The following is an 18,297-nucleotide window of genomic DNA, read 5'->3' as shown; positions in this document are numbered from 1 at the left end:
GCAGTAGGGGCAAATACCTCTAATCCTGGTACACAAGAGGCAGAGGCAGGCAGATCTATAAGCTCAAGGCCAGCCTGATCTACACATAATGAGACCCTGTGTCAAACAAACAAATGAACAAACAAACAAACAAACCTCTTCTCAAAAAGGAAAACCATTCCCCAGTGCATCCTCTTTATGAGCCAACAATGGAAAATTTCACCTCAACAAGCTGGCCTGGGAAGGTTCAAACACATCCTTGTTGCCTAGACACCAGTGACATCTTGGCCTTACAAAAAGACCCTGACATCCTCTGCAAAGGAAATCAGGTTTCATCAGTCAGCAATTACTCCTGGCACATTCTAATGTTCAGATTCTTGGTTTTAAAGACCAAAATCTGTCTCACAGGAAACTCCAAAGCATCAAAGAAATCTACATATGATAAGCTGGTTTCGACAACAGTAACTGGTCTAGTCCTGCTACTGATGCACTTGAATTCTGCTCTTAACAGAAAACTAGAATACAAGCAAATCAGTCTGAGTTACATTCAACAGTTCAACCAACTTGATCTCAAAAAAAAAAAAAAAGTAGGCAATCAGATGCCCTGCTCACACCAGACATAAGTACTCATTTTGTATTTCTATCTGGGATAGCTGCTAAAATTAAAACAACAAAGCCCTACAATTACATTCTCTCCAGGGCAACGGCTTGGTAAATAAGCATCTCCTGTCTCTTACAATGTTATCCCAGGGAAATATGCAAATATAGCAAACATTTTAAATACTGAAAACCAACAACAATGCTGTAAACAAGGAAGGTCCTTTAAATTTTTAAAAATGTTCATCTGCACCATATTTGTTGTTTCAAAACTTCCAGGGCTTCTTTCTTTTGGGTCTTTTTATTTTCATAAATATTTATTCTTTGACAATTCCAAACATGTATACAATGTATTCTGACCACATTCACCCCCTGGTCCCTTCTTACGTCCCCTCCCACTGCCTCTGGATCCCTTCTGGACTTTTTCTTACAATTATTCGAAATTATTTTGTTCTTGGCTCTATGTACATTTTGCTAACAAAGTGTTTATTTACATGCGATGACTAGCTCTATTTCCTTTAGCGTGTAAGAAGAGCACTAGATTTCACCAGTTCCTGCATCTTTCCACTCAAATATTTCCGCTAGTAGAGCTTTCTTGATATTCGAGAAAAATTAAAATCCTCAAACGAATCAAGTCATGAGGAAGGATGCAGAAGATAGTTGCAGTCTTGTTATCAAATGTGAATAAAATCCCACTCGTGGTAGGAGCATCAATATAAGGTAAAAAAAAAAAAAAAAAAAAAAAAAAAAAAAAAAAAAAAAAAAGACATCTTCTGATCCATTTTAAGGTGTTAAAGAAGAAAAAGAAAAAGAAAAAGAAAAAGAAAAAACAGTAGGGCTGGATGCGCAGATCGCCCTCTCCCCGCCCCCCCTTTCCCGGATCAAATAGAAGCTGACTGGCACAACTGACGTTCAACACCCAAAATGGCTGCACATCTGCGGGCCCAGGTAACAGTACCTGAGGATCCGGGCTGACCCTTTCATCCAAAGATAAAGACCCCATCCTCAGAGACCAGGGAGACCGTGGCCGGGGGACCTCTATGACCTAAGTGATCCTGTCCACCGGAAGACCCAGGGAGACCGCTTCAAAAACGGAGAAAGATACTGACGTCGTCCCCCGCCCCTTCCCCCAGTTCCAGGAGACCCTCTCCAATCCCGGGATGGGGGGAGATTCTGTCCTCCCGGTGGGAAACGCTGCTCTCCCCAATGACTAGAAGATATAATGGACCCCCGAAAACGGGGGGGGGGGGATGACTACACAAAAAAAGGGGGAGACCGCTTCTCAATGACAGCGACAGGACCCCTTTCCCAAATCATCTGGAAAGCCTCCCAGGGACTCCGGAGCCCGGCCGCTACCAGCACCGAAAACCTGTTCCCTTGAGCCCCAGGGTGACAGGGCCACGGGCCGGGCGGGGCGGGCGTTACCTGCGACCGCAGCCCAGTCCCGCGACGCTTCCGTCCTATTGTTTCTCTTCCACCAAAATGGCTGCGGCCGCGCTCGGCCCCGCCCCCCAGCCTCTCTCCCAGGGCCGCTCGCTATTGGCTCGCACCCGAAGCCGCGCACGCGGACTGGGCAGCCTGAAAGACTGTTGCTAGGGCGCCGGGATTCGCTTCGGGCGGCTTCCTGAATGGGCAAGGGGCGGGGAAGAGGCGGGGCATTGTCCTGGGTGAGGAGGGTGGCCAGTCTGTTCTGTGGTTGAAGTAACTGATGGGCTGTGTGCCAGTGGGTCGATTGCAGGATGCCTAGGATAAGGGTAGGTGGACAGACAGTCCTGGTTTGCCCCGCACTGGGGAGTTTCCTAGGATACAGGAATGTCAAGGCCAATATTCGTTCTGTGACAAACTGCAAAGCTGGTCAACCTAGCAGATGGATGGACAGAACTGCATGTGAACAGTCGCTAAAATGGATAAAGGGATAGCAGTAGGGAGCAGAGAGAATAACTACAGACGGTAGAAAAATACATGGCTATAAGAGGCCAGTAAGATGGCTCAGCGGGTTAAAAGTGCTGATAGGAGTGCAGCCTTTGGGACTCAAATGGTGGAAGGAGAGAACCGACTCCTGAAAGTTGTCTTCTGACCTCTGCATGAGTATTGTGACAGGCATGAATGCTCCCTGTCTCTCTGTCTTTGTCTTTGTCTCTGTCTCTGTCTCTGTCTCTGTCTCTGTCTCTGTCTCTCTCTCTCTCTCACACACACACACATGCACACACACACACACACACACGCATACATTATAATAATTTTTAAAAAAATGTTTAGACGGGTGAACAGATGAGTGGACAGATGGACAAGATAAAAGCCAATTCAGGGGAATGGATAGAGACCTTGGTAAATTGATAGGTCTGGACCTAGGTTTACCAAGCTCCAAAACATAGAGTTCATCCAAGACTCCTTTGTCCTGGGCCCTGTGTTATTCAAAAGGGCTCCTGCCTGAGTGAGCAATAGTCAATGTAGTCAGGAAAGGCAAGGAGCATGATAGGGCCCATGGACAGTGGAATGGTCCTCCTTCTTGGCTACTGGCCTTTCTGTGAAGGAGGCCAGAGTTGTGACCCTGCACCCTGGGCATTTGCAAAGATGTGGCTCATAGGTTTTTAAAATTCAAGTATTTACTAAGCATCTACACTCTGCAGTGAATGCAGTAAACAGAATTAAAAAAAAAAATCCCTGCTTTCTAAAGGTAGACAAGAGAAACTCCTATTACCAACAGGTTCCTCTTGGAATCACCTCCCCTTGAGGCTCTCATGGCTCTGTGTTCACTAGTTTCTTCTAATTTTTTGTTTTCACATTTTCCCCTCTGTTCATACCCACTTACCCAGGCTCATGATTTTGTTTTTAAACTATTAATTAATTGAGTCAGGATCCCACTCTGTAGCCCAGGTTGGCCTCAAAATTAAATCCATTCTCCTGCAATAGACTTCCTCTTACTGGGACTACAGGCTGAGAGGTCCAGGTTTCAGGCTCGTGACTTTAAATGCCAACTTCATGTTAATCAACCCCAAAAGTGTCTGCCCAGTTCAGACTGTTCCTGACTCAGTGTTCAGCTGTTGGTAGATAATCTGCCCTCTGGCTCTGTGTGTTCCTTGACTGTTTCCATATGGCTGCGGTTGTTTGTTTTGCATTTTGTTGTGCCAGGAGCTTGCGCTGTCTCAGGAACAATGCCACTTTTTGGCATGACCGTGACTTGAGTATCTAAACCCCTACAAATCTCTCTCCAGATCAATATCCCAGTTCCCAGCCAGCCCCCCTGTTGACCTTGCTGCCTTCAGCCCACTCTCCATCTATCAGCCTATGGATTAGTAACCACTCCCCAGAGAGGCTCCAGAGGCAGCTAGACTCTCAGGATTCCCCGACTCCCACCTAACTGTGCCTCCTCTACCGGCGGCCTCCAGCTGAAAGTGCACAGCACACACTCTGCCCAGTCAGAGCACCCTCTGACTCAGTGGCTGGCCTCCAGTTGTTCTCCATGCCTGGAAGAATTGGCTTCCACAGGCTGTACCCCAGTGCTCTCACACCCTCTCATTTTAGGCTCTAATTTCTCTCTCTGTCCTCAGCACTGGGGACTACCTTTATCTTCTACCCTGTTCTACTTCCCTCCTCCCCCCGCAATTATGACCCCATGGAATATTTTTTACTTTTTTTTTTTTTTTGACACAAGATCTCATTCATTGCAGGCTGATTTCCTTGCCTCCAACTCTCAAGAGCTGGTATTACAGGTGCACACTCCCTGGCTTTTTTGGTCTGTTTCTTTAGCATGGGGGATTGAATCCAGGGCTTCATATATACCAGGCAGACACTCTGTCACTGTGTTCACTATATTCACAGCCCTTTATACTTTTTGAGGTAGGTGTTTATTATCCTTCCAGCTAAACTCCAGAAATATTTGCAGATTTGTTTGCCTTAAAGAAGATGCATATTGGTCAGTGGTAAGTATTATAATAACAATATTATTATTAATAATAATGATAGTGAAAGGTTGGGGCAAGGAGAGGATGTGGCTGCCATTACAGAATCGATGGCCTGCTGTGCTATTCTAAATTCAAGACTGCTTTAGCTTCAGACTAGGCTGATCTCAGAGCACGGCTTTTTCTCCCTCTGAGAAGTATCACCAGAAATGTAAGTTCATCCTCAAAGTCCTGACTGCAGTCTCTCTTAGGACAACCCCATGCAACTGTAGAGAATTACGATCTCTAATGAACAGACCCAAGCACTCAGAAGTTTGACCCCCATGCCTGCCTTGCATAGAAAGCTGTTCTCCAGGAGAGACACCCCACATGGCATAGGGTGCTCCTCAGCAAACAGATGAGTGGGAAGAGCTTTTGGGGCCGCTTGGCCGCAATTTGACGTTGGACTAGGACAGAGAAGTAGGCTTCAGGCAGGAATCTGATTTGGGGCTAGTACAAAGATTTAATTTTAACTCATTTCAAAAAAATAAAAAGCAGTCTCAATTGGCCTTTGGAGCCCTGCACTTGTAGCCAGGAGTCTAGCACAGCTGGAGAAGCCCTGCCAAGAGCTGACGGTCTCCACAAGCTGCTCTTAAAGAGGCCAGCAGCTTCTCTTCTATGGAAAGGGAGCTGATGGCTGTTTTTCCTAGAAAAGTCTCTGTGACTGTAATTATTGGGTTCAGCAGGTGACAAGGTGCTCCTCCCTTGAAATTACAGCTAGAAAAAGAAAGAAAATTCTGCCTGGTCTAAATAAGTAAATGTGTAGCTACTTCGTTTTTGTTTCTGACTGGTTTTAAATTCTTATAAATATGTTCTGCATGTCTTGGTTATAGATTATTGGCTTATAAGTTATTGGGTGTGATTAAAAATTTGTAACGTTGGTAACAGAAAGTTGGCTTAAAACTGGCAACTCAGAGTTGGAGTCATTCAGATAACAACAGCACGAGCCAATCCAGGGAAACGGGTCTCTAGAGTTTGCATTTAGTGAGCTCGCTTGTAATTTTGGAGAGCACATGAAGCAATATCATTGGAAAGTTTTGCCTCCTGGAATGGCTTACAGCCCTACATTATGTAAAAAATTTTGTCACTGTTTCAATACAAGAAGTTAGGGTTTTGAATCCTCCAGTGTATATTATTCATTATATGAATTGTGTTTTATTAGCTGACCCCTCTGAAGGAATTTTACTACAAGACTTTGCTCTTATACAACAAGCTTTAAAATATTGGGGAGTGGTTGTTGCTCCAGAAAAGATTCAAAGACAATATCCTTTTCAATATTTGGGACATCAGTTATATCCTAAACAAATTGTGGCACAGAAAATTCAAGAAAGAAAAAAATAATTTACTTACTTTAAATGATTTTCAAAAATTGTTAGATGTTAATTGGCTAAGATCTCATCTTAAGCTGACCAAAGGAGACCTTAAACCACTGTTTGGTCTTCTCAGGGGGGGATGCAAATCCTAGTTCCCCTCAACAATTAACTAATGAGGGACAAATAGCTTTGCAGAAAGTAGAGGACACATTAGCCAACCACAGACACATTTCACAGACTATGATCACCTGTTGGCGGTTTGTGTTCTTGCTACTTTCTCATGTGCCCACAGATGTTCTTTGGCAAAGGGGACCATTAATGTGGACTCAGCTTTCTTCATCTCCAAGGAAAGTTTGAACACCCTATTATGAAGCTCTTGCTGTGTTAATACGGAATTGTAGGGTAGAATTATGAAAGTATTTTGGGAAAGAACCTGATGAAATATTTATTCCTTATTCCAAACAGCAATTAAATTGGTTATTGCAGAATACTGATTTTTGGTCTATTGCATGCTCAAATTTTTCAGTCAAAATTGATAATCATTATCCAAAAGACAAGTTGTCACAATTTGTCTATTTCCTATAAATTTACACATGCAGCCCATAGAAAATGCACTTACTGTATTTACAGATGGCTCATCTAATGGGAAGGCAGCATATGTGATTGGATTCCATGTTCATCCTCTTGCGTTTCCCCTGCTTCAGCACAGATAATTGGATTATGCTCTGTAGCTCCTGTTTTTCTTTTTTGTTTGTTTGTTTTTGTTTTGTTTTTTGTTTGTAGTTGTTTTGGCTGCTGTTTTTCAAATGGTGAAAAATCAAGCTTTTGATTTGTATACTGATAGCTAACATATAGCTCATGGTTTACAATTGCTTGAAACTGTTCAATTCTCCAATTTTGCAATTATTTATGCAAATACAACTCAATTTAAGAGAACATACTATTCCTTAACTTTATAGGACATTTAAGAGCTCATACTGTGGGGTCTGGAGAGATGGATCAGCAGGGAAGAACACCGACTGTTCTTCTGAACGTCCTGAGTTCAAATCCCAGCAACCACATGGTGGCTCACAACCATCTGTAATGAGATCTGATGCCCTCTTCTGGTGTGTCTGAAGACAGCTACAGTGTACTTACATATAATAAATAAATAAATCTTTTTTAAAAAAGAAAAAATTAAATAATAATCAAAAAGAAACAAAGCATAAAAAAAAAAAGAGCTCATACTGGATTTCCTGGACAGACCCCGTAGGGCAAAGCCACAGCAGATTTGTATACCAGGCAGATTATAGGCCTTACACAGGAACAATTGGCCATACAAACTCATTCTTTACATCACCAAAATAGTAATAGTTTGAGACAATAATTTGGTATTTTTAGAGAATGTGCTAGTTAAATTGTAAAGACGTGTACTCAATGTCCTTAATTTCTACCTGTACCACATAATGGTATTAATCCCTGAGGACTTGTTCCTAATCAACTATGGCAAATGAATGTTACCTATATCTTTTATTTTAGAAAATTAGAATATGTACATGTCACTATTGACACCTTCTCAGGCTTTCTAGTTGCAACTGCTTTAACAAGAGAAGCAACTAAAAGTGTAATTAGGCATTGCCTACATTGTTTTTCTATGCTGGTTGTTCCAAATCAGATTAAAACAGATAATGGAACTGACTATTGTAGTCAAGCATCTGAGATGTTTTGTCGATAATTTAACATTACCCATATTACCAGGATTCCTTATAATCCTCAAGAACAAGGTATTGTGAAACAGGTATTATGGAACTTTAGAACAATATCATCATAAAGTAAAAAAGGGGGAGTTATATCCACATACACCACAAATTCATTTAAATCATGTTCTTTTTATTTTAAAATTTGGATACCAAGGAACTCTCTGAGTGTCTATGGCAACCAGGCATACTTATGTCTAGGTGAAATGGAAAGATCCACATACTGCCATATGGCATGGTCCTGATCAGGTATTTAATATGGGGAGGAGGGAATGTTTGTGCTTTCTCTGCAGGATGCTGAAGGAGGGTGCTAGCTGCCAGAGTGTTTGGTAAGACATGCTGATGCTGGGACAGAGTGATGCTGACCTGTCGGCTTGCTGAGAACCCTGACCACGGTGACTGGGAAGCTATATCGGACAGATGTTCCTGACCCATCTTTGCTTGCCTTTATCCCAGAACAAACTGCCTTGCTTCAAGTTTTTAGATCTTTTGGGACAGAGAACATAGAAACTGTGGAAATCTGCCTTCAAAACATTAATCAAATAAGAAAAGTTGTTATAATGATTCTTCTCTTTCCCTTAATGTGACCAGTTATTCTGACTCAATCATGGGCTAGTCCGGAAATCAATCTAATATTGGAAAAAATGAAAAGCCAAGTCTTCATTTGGAAGGCTGGCTCTGGGAATTTTCAGAGACAGATTTGAAAATTGAGAGCTGCCTTGTATGAAGTTACATTTGCATTGGATACAACTGGACAGGATCTGGACTTCTAAACAAGTGTTAGTGCATGTGTTAAAGCTCTTACTCTTTTATTAATTGTCATGTTAAAATTACTTTTGTTTCTCCCACAGTATTTAATGTAAGTTGTATTGATTGTACACTTTCTAATTGTGTCAGTGTATTGGAAACTGGCATGTCTGCTATGGTGGTCTATCAGCCAGCCTTTGTTTTATTGCCTGTGAGTATTACAGGGCTTTGGTATTCTGAAAAAAGTTTGCAAGAACTGGAAGAAGTGAGTCAGGCTTTAAGCAGAAGCAAGAGGACAGTGGGCTTGACTGTTGCTGGTATAGCAGATTTAATTACATTAATAGCTAGCGCCACTGCTTCTGCAATTGCTTTGCACAAGAAGTTAAGACAGCTACTTTTGTTAATCATTTAGCAAAAAATGTTACTAACGTTTTGAGTATTCAAGATTTAGAAGGGGTTTGGAACAATGGATTGATGCTCTTTATGATACTATTCAAATTAGAGAGGAGGTTCAGAGTTTAGGAATAAGAAGCCATCTCAAGTGTCATGTTAAATACCAATGGGTTTCTGTTACTTCTAAAATTTACAATGATAGTCATATATAATGGGGAAAAAGTTAAAAGACACTCGCAGGGTATTTGGCACAATTCCAACACCTCTCTGGAGGTTTTAACTTTGCATAGTGAGATTATGAATTTACAGAATGCTCCTCTGCTGAGATTTGATGCTGCAGACACTGCTGATAAAATTATTCATGGCCTGAGGTCAGTATTTCCATCTTGGTCAAGCTTCAAGAATGGCTTATATAGCTTGATCATGCTAGCCCTTCTTGTCCTGGGAATACTTTCATTCCGGCTCATTGTGATAAAACTTGTGTTTAACAACATCAACATGTTGGTGGCCAAAATACATGGCTTGAAACTAAAAATGGAGCCCCAGACAGAGTTATTAATTTAACAGGCTGGCAGCCAGAGTCGGGTAAGTTCTGCACAGAGCCTTACCAACCCAAGACAGAAGTGCATTGCTCTCGATAATGCATATTCCACGACAGGCTATGAAGGCTTTCTTGTCAGAACGACATAAGACAGGGGCAGTCTTGTTTATGAAATAAAAAAGGGGGAAGATGTGGAGAGCTTTTGGGACTGCTTGGCAGGAATTTGACATTGGGCCAAGACAAGAAAGTAGGCTTCAGGCAGGAATCTGATGATGGGCCAGGACAGGGAAGTAAGCTCAGGCAGGAATCTGATCTGGGGCTAGAACAAACAAGTAGACTTCAGGCAAGAATCTGACTTTGGGTCAGGACAGGGAAGCAGGCTCAGGTACCTTGGTCATCCTGATAAGCCCCTAGGAACTGTGAGTGATCACTCAACTTCGTTTATTGCCTTGCTGGTTCCTTAACGTAGAACTGATCTAATTGCTTGCATGTAATTAAAATGGTATAAAAGCAGATTTGGAGAAAATAAACCTGCCTCGGCATCAGAACTGGCTGGGGTCATGCTACAATGTTGTCTAATTGTCTTTTTTTCTTTTTAATCCTCCCTCTTGCCCTAGAGAACTGTTGACTGACTGAGCTGGCTTGGTCAGATGAGATATCTGCCAGACTACTCAGATATGAACCCTTCACAGCTGTCCTACCAGATAAGACCTAAGCAACCATGCTCCATGAACAGCTCCGTGAACATTAAGACTGTCTGAGTAGAGAACTGGTAAAGTGCTCGCATCACATGCCCGGTTTAAGCCCCAACATCTATAAACTGGATTGGTGGCACATACCTGTAGTAGAGGCAGGAAAATCAGAAGTTCAAGTGCATCCCTGTCTATAGGATGAGACTTAAGCTGTAGGAGGATATTTTTTTTCAAAGAAAGAAGAGAGAAAGCAAGCCTGCCTCATCACCTACATAGTAATCCCACCATAAAAGCAGTGCCTTCAAACATGGGTGCGCATTTCTCCATCTTCATCACTGTGCTTGTATACTGGCAGTGGAGCTGATAGATTTTATTTCTGTCACTGCAGCTGCTTCCTCTTCCTCCCTCTCCTCCCCCTTCCCATTCTTCAAAGTAAGTCAGCAGAAATAAATAAGATAGTAGACTCAGTTTGACCACAAAAATGGCAAGAAAAGACTTTTATTGGTCTGAGAGGTTGCTGCCTCCAAACCCCAAGGCTTAGTATCCAACCATACAGGAGAATGAGCCAGTCTGAGAGTCACTTTTTGTATTTCAGATTAGGAAGCAGGAGGGGTGAGTAAAGGCAGACCCAGAAACTACTTTTTGAATAAATAGTTTTTTCCTTGGAGCCTTGGACCTGATTTATGACTCTCTTTTGGGGGATGGAGGTCCTTCTTTATTTCATTTTTGAATCAGGTTCTAACTCTGTAGCTCAGGCTAGCAGGGACTCCCAACATAGCCCATGCTGGCTTCAAATTGGAGGCCATCCTCTTGCCCTAGCCTTCTGACTGGGATTATAAGCATGAGCCACTGTAATGAGGCTGATCTCCTATCTTCTGTCTTTGGCAAATTCTTTCACAACCTACCCTGTTGCCAGCTGTCAACGCTGTCCCTAGCACAGCAAAGACGAGCCCTAGGGTTGGGCTCAGAAGCCTCCACCCTCACCTAATGAGATTGCTAGAAAGCTTAGCCCTTTTCCTGCCCAGATACCAGATGCTGGTATCAGCCCTGGGTAAAGGCCCAACAGGCACAGCCAGTGTTACAATGATATAAACCACTGTCTTACTGTTTCCATCCAAGCTTCCATTTCAGGATTCCTGCTTTCGGAGTGGAAAGCTGGACCAGGTAATCCCAACATAACTAAAACACTCTCGTTCCTTCTGTTAAGTGTTTTCTATGGCCTGCATGGATTAGACCCTGGGAATGTGGTAAGAATGGATTTAGCAAGAATGTTAAAGAATGACGGGGCTTCTGTCCTGTGAGGTGATGGGCATGGAAGACAAGATGTATCCACAGCAGACAGTAAAAGATCAGATCTTAATCCTCAGGCAAGGAGGCAGGAGAAGCCTCTGAATAGACAATCCCTGATCCTGGAGCTGATTAACTGGAAAGCATCTTGCTGCACAGGGAATGACTCAGGAGAACCTCACAGGAGGCACAGAAGGTGCAAAGATGCTGAGGAAGGAACCAGTTCTGCAGGGTGAAGGAATGTGTGCTAATGGGGAAAAAAAAAAAGGCTCAAACCCCCAGGGAAAGATGCATATTGTTCAAAGGCATTAGGTATCAACAAGATCAGGTCCAAGCCCAGGCAAACACCAGGAATTCCAGAGAGAAAAAAAAATGACAAAACAGTGGCAGCCAAATCGTCAAATTATAGGGACAAACTTCTGTGGTAGGAAGAAAAGGTGAAAGGAAAAGATCACAGTAAAAACTTTAAAATTGCATTTTTACTTGTACTCCTGTGCCTGTCAGAGTGCTTGTCAAAGTGGGCAGTGCGTGCGCGCCAGAACCCACAGAAGCAAGAAAAGGACCGCAGGCTCTTGGAGTCAAACCTAAGTCTCTTCAAGAGCATTACGTCCTCTCTCAGATGATCCATCTCTCCAGCCCCACAATCTAATTCTCCAACAAGAAAAAAAAAAGTTAAGAATTAGATTAGATCAAAACAAGCCTCACACCAGGCAACTTTAGACTCTTCTCTCTAACACAGGCACAATGTGAGCCACCTGCATTCACCCAAGGATAGTCCTCCCATCTAAAAAAAGACAGTAACTCAGGCAGGATAGAAAGGGGGAAAGTCTGCGGCCAGACCACTCTGGACAAACTCATCTCATCTTAGAAGCTAGGCAGGGTCAGTCTTGAAAGGGAAAGCCTGAGCAAATCATGATAATTTGGGAAGAGGAACCACTTGACTCCAGGGTGACTGAGCGTCTCACCAGCTGAGAGCTAAGGACCCACATTTGTCTTCCTCCCTCCCTGGGCTCAACACCTACAGACTTCTAGGAACCCTACCCCAAATCCCTTACATGATAAAAGGAAATGTCCTAACTGGTTTGTGCTACTTTGGAGGATACTGGTTTACTCTTATCCAACTATAATTGCATCCGTGGCCCATTCAGAGCCAGTCTATAATCTGAATTTTTGAAGAAGGAAGTAGAAATAGAAGAAGAGAATATCCATTGGGAAGCTATTAACAGTGGAAGTTCAAAGGTCCCCAGAATCCTTTATACAATCACTACATTATATACACTCCCCAAACACCACCAGCCAAGGAACGAGTGTCCAACAACAGGAGCCTGCAGGGAATGCGGCACATTTTAAGTACAACATGCTGCTTCTGCCCCACACCCTAGGCTCATGGCCCTCTCATGACACGAAATACATTCGTTCAGATTTTAAAAGCACCCATCATCTTTAACAGTTTAAACTTGTTTAAAAATCCTAAACATCTTCAGAGCTCAAAACAATCTCTCCTTCACTGTGATCCCCTCTGGAAAATAAAACTAGAGATTACATGCTTCCTGGAGGAAACCTTTCTACTCCAAAGGGAAGGATGGAGGAATAGTAAGGGAAGCTTGAACAAACCAAGACTGAAACCCAGCAGGACAAACGCTAGATCCTGCAGCTCACATCAGGCATCCGGAGCTCAGGTTGGCCCCTTCTGGCCTCTGAGACTTAGGTACCCTGGACCCTCAGCTCTGCTGCATATAGTACACACAACTTCTCTCTTGAGTTGCTAAAGTCTGTGTAGGATTAGAGTCTCAAAAAAAAAAAAAAAGAAAGAAAGAAAGAAAAGAAAAAAGGAAAAAAAGAAAAAAAAAGATTGCTGGGCAGTGGTGGCATATGCCTTTAATCCCAGCACTTAGGAGGCAGAGGCAGGAGGATTTCTGAGTTCGAGGTCTACAGAGTGAGTTCCAGGACAGCCAGGACTATACAGAGAAACTCTTATCTCGAAAAACCAAAAAAATTTTAAAAATTAAAAAAAAAAATAAAGGATTAGAGTCACCCTCCCATAGTCTAACACAGGAAAAAGAGTTAAGGAGCTCTCTCTGAATTCAAGACGCATGTGTGTGGTCTACATAGTGAATTCCGGGCCAGCTGGGCTCTCAAAAACAAAAGCAAACAGAGCAAAGCAGGTCTGCACGCTCGGCTGTGCCCAGGTCTGCACGCTCGGCTGTGCCCTGGCCTTTCCTGAGGATCTCTATTTTTAATTAACGTCAACTCTGCTTCATACTGGCTTATCTTGAAATTTTTTTTCTGTGTCAAAACCAAGGATCTGGTTCTACCTGAGTTGAGTTACCTAATAGATTAACGGAGCTTTATAAACAACCGTGATGACAACATGGAGTTGCACCTTTGCTGCACTGGGGCTGACATAAGCCTAATGCAGTGGAAGGAAGAATTGTAGATATTCAAGCTGGTAACGGACAAAAAAAAAAAAAATTAGACCAGGAAAATATTGGATTGACTGGATGAAATTGTGAATATTCAACTATTTCAACTATTTTGTAATTCTACAAAAATTGGCAGTTTTGCACAAGGAATTGAATGGAAAGATAAAACCATGAAGTAAAACACAACAAATGAAGAGTGAATGTGAGATGACGGGAGTTGAACACCCCTGTCAGAACCCAGCATGGTTGGCACTCCTTTAATCCCAGCCCTTGGAGACAGAGGCTGGTGGATCTGTGAATTTGAGGGTAGCCTGGTCTACAGCTAGGGATACATAAAGATACCATGTCTCAAAACAACCACAATGAAAAGAAAAGAAAAAAAAAAAGATGTGGTGAGAATTCTGAAACTTTGGTTTCTTTTAAAATCCAGAAAAATAAGAATATGTTTTTGTTTTAATCCCAGGTGTGGACTGTCCATAGCAGCTGGCTATGATTTACCTCATGCAGAGGCATGGTTTTGTCAGCTGCAGATAATTCCTGCCACTGTGTAATGTCTGGAATTCTAGGAACCTTTCAGAGGGTATATAAACTGCTATCTTTTCAAGAGGCCAGCAAAAAGTTTACTGTGACTGCTACCACCGAAAGGTCCCCTGCTTTGCTCCCAGAGGAGATTTTCTGGATTTTTCTGTTTTGGTTTTTGGTTTTTCGAGACAGGGTTTCTCTGTGTAACCCTGGTTGTCCTGGAACTCACTCTGTAGACCAGGCTGGCCTCGAACTCAGAAATCCGCCTGCCTCTGCCTCCCAAGTGCTGGGATTAAAGTTATGCGCCACCACTGCCCGGCAGGATTTTCTGTTTTTTATTTTTCTTCTTTGTACATTCTATTTCAAAAAAGTTTGAAAGCCTGACTGAGCAGTTGGAAAAATTGCAGGTGGAAATAGAGGTGTCTGGGGTAGGGGTGGGGTGGGGAATGGATGAAATGGGCAAACAAAAATGGTTAGTCTGCGCTCTCATTTCTGAAAGGATTGCAGAGTTGGCTGTCCAACTGGAGAGATTTCGGGTGGAGGTGGAAGCACTTGGGAACTGAGACGCACTGGGGAAGAGAGAACCCAAAGGCTCAGTCCTGGTGACTGAACAAGAGATCGGGAGTTTTCAGCAGGAAGAAAGAGGGAAAGAAACTGCCTAAGTGTGATCAGGTCAGAGAAAAGCTGAAAAGCCAGAGGACAATCTGATAGAACAGCCTGTTTCCAGAGAAAGGGTCAATCTTGTCAACCGAGCCACCAGAGTGAGAGGAGGGATAGCCAGGGGTTGGAAGATCACCATCAGCTTTCCTAGCCACTGTACAACCTATGCCTGCTAACAGGGTGGAACAAGGTTAGAACAAGATAGGGCGGAGTCCTATAGAAATGATAGACCTAAGGTCTTTTAAGGAGACCATGATTTCATATGGGATGTACTCTCCTTATGTGAAACAAATTCTAAATAGCTCACCTACTCATATTACAATTATCCCCAAGATGAAGGCACTGGTTACACCTATAGCAGAGGCTGTTTTGCAGTTGCAAAGGTTAGCATGGTGAAGAGAAGAAGCCACAAATATGGCACAGCCAAATAGAGCAAGGGGAATGAATCTGGAAAAAGACCAGTTGCTGGGTGAAGAGCGGTACTCTGACCTACAAGAACACAGATTCTATTTGATGTCTCTGCTATAGAACAATGCTGCTCAGTGGCATTAAGAGCTTAGGACAAAGTTGAGGAACCCCAGGGGGAAAAAAAAATCCACCTCATTTACAAAGATTATACAAGACTCCAGAGAAGTCTTCACTGAATTTTTTTGTATGTTTGTATTTTATTTACTGACCTCTCTCTAACACAGACTAAAATTCTTATAACTGATAAAAATTTCAAGTTATTCAACATGACAAACTTTTACAAAAAATACTTTAATGCCGCACCTTCACTTCAGTGTTGAGCAGACAACATGGGACCTTACATTTAGATGGTAAAATCGGGTTTTACAAACACAAACTGTATGTAAATGGTGGACTTGTGGTTTATTAGGAACCTAACAGTTCGGAGAGGCATGCTATATCAGTAGTTTAGTTCAGTCTGAGGTGGGACCCACACAGTACTCCGCGTACACTGCACACCGCCGTGAGTGCTCCAAGTACACTGCACACCGAAGTGAGTGCTCCGAGTCGTGAGTGCTCCGAGTACACTGCGCACCGACGTGAGTGCTCCGAGTCGTGAGTGCTCCGAGTACACTGCGCACCGACGTGAGTGCTCCGCGTACACTGCACACCTGCACACCAACATGAGTGCTCCAAGTCGTGAGTGCTCCGCTTACACTGCACACCGACGTGAGTGCTCCGAGTCGTGAGTGCTCCGAGTACACTGCACACCGAAGTGAGTGCTCCGAGTACACCGCACACCAACATGAGTGCTCCGCGTACACTGCACACCGAAGTTAACTGTGCATACGCTGTCAACCATCAGTCATTATCCTGCCTGTGCACTCACAACTCATCCTCTTCACCGCTCAGCAAGCAGGTGCTACAAATCTTTTCCATTTAAAAACTCAGTTTGACCCTGGCAAGAAAGGTAAAGCCGACTTGCTCTTCACAACACAGGATTGGGCACATCACAAAGCAGGTAATCCCAGTTACCATGTGTGTACTATAAAAGGCATACATGTTATACTCCAAAAGAAACATACCAGCACAGGGAAAGTTACATTTTATTTCCACTTAAACAAACACAATCTAGCAAGACCTTTTCTTGTTAATTCTTCAACAAATTACTGACATGAATTTACCAGCATCAAATTATCTGCAAAAAGTTTCTAAGATATTTCTTATTCAGTTCCCAAAAATAAAGGCTTTCTATCTGGAAACCCCGACATTCCAACTCTCTAAAGCAAACCTTAGGACACAAGCTGGTCTCTCAGCTTTCGATAGCTCGATAGCTCCCTTACATAAATATTTCCTTCCCAACACTCTCAGTTTCAAAAGCTGATGATTACTTCCCAAGAACATAACGGTCTTCATTTCAAACCATTCTGTTTCCATAGTGACATCCGTTACTTTGATACACAAATTCCCATCAACATGCCTGTATTTGAGAACCACATGTACCTTCATGGGGTCCTCAAGGTAGAGCTTCTCAGCTGCGCCGGCTGAAATCCTCCCAAGTCTGGAACTGAGGCATCGTGGCTTCGGGCAAGAAAGAAGACCGCGCTGGTGGGGCACTGCTCTCGCGCGGCAGCGCACTGCTCTCCCGCAACCGCCCACGGCGCTGTACTCTGGCGGCACAAAGATCATCTTCACGGATTTTTAAACAAAGATTAGTCTCAGCAGTGAACAGAGCTGTATCAGACCTTGATGCAAAATAGATGTTGATAGAGACCTTGGCATTTGAAAAATTGAATACCGAATATAAAATTTATCAAACCGTTAAAGGCGCAAGCAGCACCTATAGATGAATGGATAGGGGATATGACTAATATTGGTTCTAATGTGTACCATGCTATCATAATAGGTCAGGCTATAGTTAGAGGTCTCTGATATGAAAATGCCCAGTGCCTTCAAGAAATACAGTCATTTGCAAAAAGACTGTGACCAAGTTGCAAAATATCTCAGATCTCTAAATTGTGGAAAATGTGGTCATTTGCAACAAAACTGTAAACACAGCATCTATCAAGGCAATGTTTTTTTTCTAAATATAAATCGGGGGGAAAAAAAAGTCTGGGCTTCCAGGGATGTGTAGGTGATGTAGCAAGGATTGCCACTGAATCAATGAGTGTAGGTCCAGAAGAGATATCTGAGGTAACTTCAAGCTATAGCTACAATCAGGAAACAGCCTTGGGAACCTAGCTCAAGGTTCTGAAGCCAAAACTATGAGCTGTTTCAGCCAAGGAGTAACATGCAGACTGAAAAGCCTCAATGCTGAGCAAGAAGAGTCACCAAGTTATAGAAAAAAATGTGTGGAATTAAATCAGCCTATGTACTACAAGGATGTGTTAACATCAGAGTGGAATCCAGCCAGGTTTCACATTGGTTATGTGAACTTGTTTATAGTTCCACAGGAAATGAAGAGCTGCGGATACCAGCAAGACTTAGAGAGATTAGAACTAAGCAGGTGAGGGCTCACGAAGACCTTGACCACTTAGCTGAGTGCTGCTTACTTCAGTAAAAGCATCTCTCAAGTTCTTGCTACGCCCAACATAGTCAATGGCATAATATAGAAAGGGAGAAATGTAGTGAGAATTCTGGAATTTGCATTTCCTTAAAAACAGAAATATAAAGATATGATTCTTATTTTAGTCCCAGGTGTTGGGGATACGGGGCTGCCTCGCAACCGCGGACTGTGGTTGCCTTGTGCTGTGGCAGAGACATAGTTTCCAGCTGCAGAGAGTTTTGGAGATTGCGTGACATTTGAAATTCTGGGAATTTCCCAGAGGGTGTATAAATGCTAGGCACCCCCACCCATACACACACACATACACACACACAGGTGGCATGGGTGGTTATTGGTCATTCAGAGGAGTTGGTTGCAGTTTGTTAGAAACAAAAGGAAAGAAATTAGATTCAGATCTCTCTCTCTCTCTCTCTCTCTCTCTCTCACTCTCAATCTCTCTCTTTCTCTCTCTCT

General features: G+C 43.0%; 1 protein-coding gene and 1 long non-coding RNA gene across 4 annotated transcripts in view; one reads left to right on the top strand and one right to left on the bottom strand.

The window, feature by feature from the left end:
• The window catches only part of Ip6k2 (inositol hexakisphosphate kinase 2), a 41,471-nt gene extending 24,574 nt beyond the window's left edge, over window positions 1–16,897 (bottom strand). For 2 of the 3 annotated variants that reach the window (XM_031343426.1, XM_031343428.1), the window contains exon 1: window positions 2,002–2,134. The gene's annotated coding sequence lies outside the window, so the exon portion shown is untranslated. Of the gene's footprint in view, window positions 1–2,001; window positions 2,135–16,781 lie in introns of those variants that run through there. The other variant, XM_031343427.1, reaches the window with a different exon arrangement.
• Window positions 2,059–5,814, top strand: LOC116072137. Its single transcript, XR_004111325.1, has 3 exons — window positions 2,059–2,330; window positions 4,440–4,499; window positions 5,680–5,814. It is a non-coding gene; the product is annotated as an uncharacterized LOC116072137 (long non-coding RNA).
• Window positions 16,898–18,297: the final 1,400 nt, after the last annotated feature.

The sequence above is a fragment of the Mastomys coucha genome, unplaced genomic scaffold, assembly GCF_008632895.1.
Source record: "Mastomys coucha isolate ucsf_1 unplaced genomic scaffold, UCSF_Mcou_1 pScaffold23, whole genome shotgun sequence".
Taxonomy (NCBI): Eukaryota; Metazoa; Chordata; class Mammalia; order Rodentia; family Muridae; genus Mastomys; species Mastomys coucha.
Note: the sequence above shows the minus strand (reverse complement) of the source record. Positions and strands in the feature narration are given on the sequence as shown.